The sequence below is a fragment of the Saccopteryx bilineata genome, chromosome 3, assembly GCF_036850765.1.
Source record: "Saccopteryx bilineata isolate mSacBil1 chromosome 3, mSacBil1_pri_phased_curated, whole genome shotgun sequence".
Classification (NCBI taxonomy): Eukaryota; Metazoa; Chordata; class Mammalia; order Chiroptera; family Emballonuridae; genus Saccopteryx; species Saccopteryx bilineata.
Genome location: NC_089492.1, coordinates 183,666,419 through 183,673,292, shown reverse-complemented (window position 1 = coordinate 183,673,292; position 6,874 = coordinate 183,666,419).

Here is a 6,874-nt window from a genome sequence, read left to right as displayed (position 1 = left end):
ATGAAACAACAAATGACTTGATGTTTCTCTCTCTCTCTCTTATATCAATGGAAAAAAATTTTAAGTAATATAAAATAAAAATGAAAAAATGACATGGGCAGGTAGCATTCTCTGAGGCATCTTTCTTTCTTTAGCAATCAGGGTAAACTTCATACTCTAGTGAAATCTACACTCCCTAGGTCCTTGCTACTCATACTGTGGTCCAAAGACCAGCAATATTGGCATCATCATCAGGGAGTAGAATAAAAATGCAGAACCCTAGTTCCACCCAAGAGCTACTAAACCAGAATATGCATTTTAACAAGGGCCCCAGGAGATTCCTATGCTCATTAAAATTTAAAAAGGCCCATTTTTTTTCTTTTCTTTTCTTTTTTTTTTTTTAAGTGAGAAAGAGAGAGAAACAAGAAGAGAGATAGATGAGAAGCATCAGCTCATAGTTGCGGCACCTTAGTTGTTCATTGATGGCTTTCTCATATGTGCCTTGACTGGAGGGCTCCAGCTAAGCTAGTGACCCCTTGCTTAAGCTAGTGACCTTGGGCTCAAGCCAGCGACCTTTGGCTCATAAGGAGCCCTTTTCAAATGCATGATTTAAAGAACCTATAAAGTGTCTCTAATCTCAAGACCCTTCTCAGGAAACAATCTCCTCTAAGGCAGTCTTTAGGAAAACTGTAAGTCACAGTGCCACCTCTCTGAGAACACGTTTATCACTGTGAGAGCTTGTTTTGTGCCAGGCACTGACCTAAGGGCTCTGAGGGTCCTGCACTTAATCCTCCTACCAATTCTGTGAGGTGACTATTAGTATTGTACAATGTCAAGTCTGGATGAAGAAATTTTTAAGGTTCAGAGAACATATAGAATGAATATTTCAGAATGAAGGAGTTGCTTGGAGTTCAATACAGTCCAGACAAGGAGCCAGAACACCTGTGTTCCAGAGGCTGCTCGGCCCCCCAGTGGCCTGGTATAACCTCCTTGGTCACCCAGAAGTTCACTTTTCTTATTTATGTATTGGGAAGGGGACCAGTAAGTTTTCCTCCAGATTCGATTTTCCTCAAGCTGAAGTGTTTCACTGCCATGAAATCAGTCAGCCTCAGCAGCTGCCTACCCCGACTGACCTTATTTAGGTTCATCCAGTTGTCACCAGGGCTGGTGGAGCCCAATCTAGTCTAGAGACCCAGCTATTGGACACCCAGAGGGACCCACACACCTTCCCAAGCAGTCAGGGGCAAATAAATACAGCTGGCGCCACCTCTCATCACCAAGCCTCCCACATGACCCAGGCTGGGATAAGGAGCTGGGCAAAGCTGACTTTCCAAAGACTTCCAGAATAAACTAGACTTGATACACTTACAAAGGAAATGCCTGGCCATGTGACACTGTTCACCGAAGCCGCCAGCGAGGTGGTCCCACTCTGCCCACCCCCATCTGGAGGCACTAGCTGTACCACTCTCAGGCTGATTGACAGAAACCAGAATGAACGGTGAAGGAAAAACCACTTAGACTTAGTGCAAGGCAGAAGGCACTTGTTACGCCTCCTGGCACCTTTCCAGGGCACATATCCAGTCCAAGGATTTGCTAAATGGAGTGGAAAGTGTTTGAGACTGTCCTACCAGTTCACAGTGGACCTTGGGACAATGCCCCTCATTCACTGCCCTTAGACTGCCATGGACACAAGAGGCTCATCATGGCATGATGTGTTTGCTCTATGAGCCCTCCATCTCCATGGTTACATATGATGGACCGCAGACAGCACCAAACCCACACTGTACCACACCTTCTGTCCCACAGATTCAGGAATTGGGGCCAAAACACTCCCTCCCCAGTGACTGTACCACACAAGTTTAGGGTCTTAGGGTAAGGCATCTTTGGCCAGAGCAATGTGGACTGCAGAAACAGAGGTCAACAGGAAGGAAGAGGATGAGAGGGTCCAGAGTCTCAGTAGTCCTGTCCCAGACTCCAACCCTTGCCCTTTATGTCTGAGCCTCACCCCTGTATCCTACAGTAGGGTCTCCTTGAAGCAAGCCAGCACCAGAACAGTCCTATTACTTGTCACCAGAGGAGTCTTAATCAATACTGAGCCAGCCATTCTTGTGTTCCTCTAATATCCCTGTAGAACCCAGGCGGGCTGGGAGGTGCCTGGCACTGAGGAAGTGAAAGAAGGAATTAGACATGATCTCTACTGCAGAGGCGAGCTCAGCCGTGGGCGTGCATGAGAGGAAGGTGCTGCAGGACTGAAGCAAAAACATACAACACACAACATAAAGAAAAGATGGGCGCTGGCGTTGGCTCCGTGGTGGAGCGTCGGCCTGGCATTAAGGAGTCCCGGGTTCGATTCCTGGCCAGGGCACACAGGAGAAGCACCCATCTGCTTCTCTACCCCTCCCCCTCTCCTTCCTCTCTCTCTCTTCCCCTCCCGCAGCCAGGGCTCCATTGGAGCAGGGGCTCCGTGGTCTCTGCCTCAGGCGCTAGAATGGCCCAGGTTGCAGCAGAGCATCGCCCCCTGGTGGGCATGCCGGGTGGATCCTGGTAGGGCGCATGCGGGAGTCTGTCTGACTGCCTCCCCGTTTCCAACTTCAGAAAAATACAAAAAAAAAAAGAAGAAGAAAGAAAAGAAATGATGAGTACAGGGGACTCCCAGTCTCTAGGACTGAGAGCCCAGATCTCTACAGCCTCATCATATTTATTTGTTTCTTTTATCAGCAAGCAAATTAGCAGAGCATAGACTTAGGGACAGAGAAGGATGATTAAAACATTGCAGATATGCAGGAAATGGCTATAAGGTTCAGAAGCTTCCATTAAACAATCTTATCAGTGCTTGCCAGGGTAGCGTTCTACCCCCATAGGCTTTGGCATTCCAAAGTCTGCACATAAGACTTGTTTCAGGGCGGCATTCCAATCTCAGGCCATTTTCCTACTCTCTGCCCTCAAGGATCTCGCAGGCAAGTGTGGACACAAACAGCTCACTCCTAACTAATGTGTTAATGTGGGGAAAAGGATACCAAGTGCCATGGAAGGAAACAAGGTCAAGGGCAGAGAGCCAGGAGAGCTTCCTGGAGGAGGGGATGCTTGAGCTGAATTTAAGAGATAGGAGGATGTAAGTCACAGTGAGGAGAGGATGCTTCTGACAAAAACAACAGGATGTTTATGGATGGGTTGGGGACAGCCTGGTTTCAGGGAGAAAACATGCCTGAGGGATTGTACCAGGTAAAGTGGGATAGTGCAAAAGGGAACAAGACCGTCTCTGGCCTTAAGAAGCTTGCATTTCATTTCATTTTATTATTATTTTTGTTTTTTAGAGAGAGTTAGGAAGAGAGTGGAGGAAAGGAGAAAGATAAAAGCATCAACTCATTGTTCCATTGAGTTGTGCACTCATTGCTTGCTTCTCATATGTGCCCTGACCGCGGCTTGAACCAGAGACCTCAGCAACGAGCTGGCAACCCTAGGATCGAACTAGTGACCTTGGTGCTCTCAGATGATGCTCTATTCACTGTGCCACCAGCCAGGGACAGAAGCTTGCATTTTAGAGGGAAAGTTTAGTAGAAGTTCAAGGCCATTAAATGAGAGACTTTCAAAAAGTACTGCTAAAGGAGTGGTGGCCAAGGTGTTGCAGAGCTCAGACGAAGGGGTGCACTTTTGCTGGGAAGCTGATAAAGGACTTCTCAGGGCCCACAGGGCTATCAGGCCTTGAAGTTCAGGCACCTTCAAACAGAGGCGGTGCCTGGCCACACTCTGGCAAACCATCTATTAAAAATAGCCACCATTCTGTGGAGATCCTTGTTTCTAAAAGTGCTTTCACATTCAACTCATTTGATGCTAAGAACCACAATGAGGGGTAAAGTGTGTAAAAGAATTGCTGTTTGGCAATGGGGAAGCAGAGGCACTGGCAGAGCAGGGAGGCTCAGACCCTCCCCTCAACCCCACTCTTCCCCCAGTCTGGGCTGTCACCTCTTCCATTAGTAGGGAAGGGGGCAAAGAACCACATATCTCAGAGTGAGTTGAACCTTTCTCTGGAGCTTACAGGCCAGCCCAGGTTACCTTCTCCCTGTGTTACAAGGTGCTTTACTTAGGACTAAGAACAAAATACATACTTGTTTAATTTAATATTTCTCTTCCCTCAATGATTTTAAGTCCCAAGAGGGCAGATAGCATGACTTTTTTTCAGCAATTATGTCCAGTACCTGGCCCATAATGAGGAGTGCATTCAAATTTATTTCATGATTGAATGAGAATAAATAAAACAACCAATGAACCAAAAAAGAAGAGAGAGGAATGAGAGGTGGGGGTGCAGGCTCACTGGGTGGCCTCCTGACACTTAGAAGGGAGCCATCAAAGCTCTCCTCCCTCACAAACCTGAGCATCACATCCAGCAGGCAGGTGCGGGTTGGGGAAGAAACGTGAAAACTACTGACAAGGACCAGGCTGCTACCTGTTAACAGTACAGGAAAAGGAGGGTGATGGGAGACCAGGAAGATATGGCAGAAAGGGCAGAAGTTAGTGTGAGCTCCAGCCAACCCTAGCATGTGTGTGCATGTGTGTAAGTTCTTGGTAAACTACTTATATCTAAATTTTAGGCACGGTTTGGGGCTGTGAACATTAAGCACCGGCTGCGATGTTTGGAGCTCCAGTTAGTCAGAACAGGCTTACTGCAAGGAGTTTTTCCCCTGCCCTTCTCAGAGCACATTCTTCTTTCCCCTATGGTTTCCTCACAATAAAGCCAGCCCCCAGGACTAAAGTGGGGAATTATCACCTCACTAGCAACTAACTGTCCACTTACCTTTTAACTTCCATAAGATAAGGCTGGAAGAGAGGCTGAAAAGGACAAGAGGTGGTCAGGAAAGCATGCAAGGGCAGCAACCCCACCCCATCTGTGGCCTCCAGGAAAATTCCTCCCTCCTGCTGTCATCACCCCCTTCCTCCCCCCTCCCTCCTACTCTGGGCAAGCAACAGCTGATCTGGACAGGCAGTGTGAGCCGGGGGCCACAAGCGGTTTCATTTGGCACAGACACTAAAGGAGAAACAGCCCTTTGTCTCACCCACCAGAGGGAATGCCAACAGCTCCTGCTACACAAATTCCCACACCCCCTGCGTCCTCCAGGTCTTTGGAGCCAGTTAAAGACAAAAGCTGCTTACTCTGTGTGACCTGTGACCACTGGCAGACACAAATGCAGAGCAAACGCCCTGCCAGCTGCCCACCCCCTATCCCCCATCAAGGATGTCTTTGCCCTAAGAGCTCAGGACACCCCTCCTGCTTAATGTTTCATAGTGGAGGCTGTCCCTCTCTGAGCAAGAGGCCTTCAGACCAGTCCTGGGATGATATGCTCTATTTTCAGCCTCCTGGTTTCCAGACTTCCCTCCAGATTCTGCACTATCAGGGACAAAAAACAAACCTCAAGTCAAGGTAGGGATGTGGTGACCACATGACGGGACTGACTGGTCAGAGGAAGGGAGGATTCTTAGGCAATTGAAATGGGGCAGGCGTGCTTCAAACCAGAGCAACAGGGGACAGAGGCCTTCAGAGTGCTTTCCACACATCATGTGACTAGAGTGTGATTTTTAGGAACTTTCCATCAACAAAAAACAACAAATAAACCCCACTTCATTCCAACAAACTCTGACCTCATTTCCGGAAGTATCCTCAAACATACACACGCCTCTGTACACACAATTTGCCAATTCCCTCTGTCATTGAGCAAAAACCACACACACACACACCCCTTCCTTGCCCTCAAAACCTCCTAGCAGAGCAGAATCAGAGCTTCTCACCTGGCTTTGAGAAAATACTGCAGAAACTCAATTGAGTAATGCCAAATCCCAGTTTTCCAAGGGAAGGAGAACTCCACAACAGTTTGGCTACAACAGAAGCCCTGGGCTTAACATAGAGGAGGAATCCTGCAGTATCCTGACAAAATGTTTTGAATAGAGAAATTGGGGGAGCTGTGCTTCTCACTCAAGGTAGCGAACATTAGTGTTTTCAAAATACTTAGTTCTTAGCAGAAAAAAATGTGGACATTAAAATTAGATCCACCCAGTGCCTTAAAAAACCCTTCTACTGAGATGAAGCTCTTTAGTTTCCTCCGAAAACTCTTGATAGTTTCAGATTGACTCACTTAGAAAATAATTCTCACCCCCACACCCTACAGCCAGAAATGCTTTACCAAAGGTTTGACAGAGTACACTTGCAGAATATTGTCCTTACTTTCCAATTCCTCAGCAGTCAAGCTTCCCATTCCGGGTTGCTTGGACCTCCCCTCAATTGTGCAGATGAATACTGCAGCCCCTGAAGCGTCCTCCCCAACCCCAAGGCTCCCATCTCCCCACCTCCGCCTCTCCTGGACAGACCAGTCTTCTACCAGCATTTCAGTGTAAGTAGGAGCGCATACCTTGAAATTATCCCCTTGATGAGAGATCACTAATTTTTTTCTTCCTTTTTTGGAATATTCACTAATATCCCTTGACCTTCTAATTTCTATTTTACTAGTTATACAAATGATATGTGGCTCATAAAATATATAAAATTATTGTCTTATGACTTCTCTTTGAACTCCATATATCCCTCAGGATCACCACAGGACAGACGACCAGAGCAGGAATTTCTCCCTTTGCTTTTTTCTCACAGCCCCAACTGGACTGAAAGTTCTTCAGGGACAGAGGCAATCAATGAATAAATGTGAAGTATTCACTGTAGGCATCTGTTTGCCTTTTGTGTGTGTGTGTGTGTGTGACAGAGAGAGGGACAGATAGAGACAGAAAAGGAGAGAGATGAGAGGCATCAATTCTTCGTGCGGCTCCTTAGTTGTTCATTGATTGCTTTTTCATGTGCCTTGACCGTGGGGCTAGAGCAGAGCAAGTGACCCCTTGCTCAAGCCAGCGACCTTGT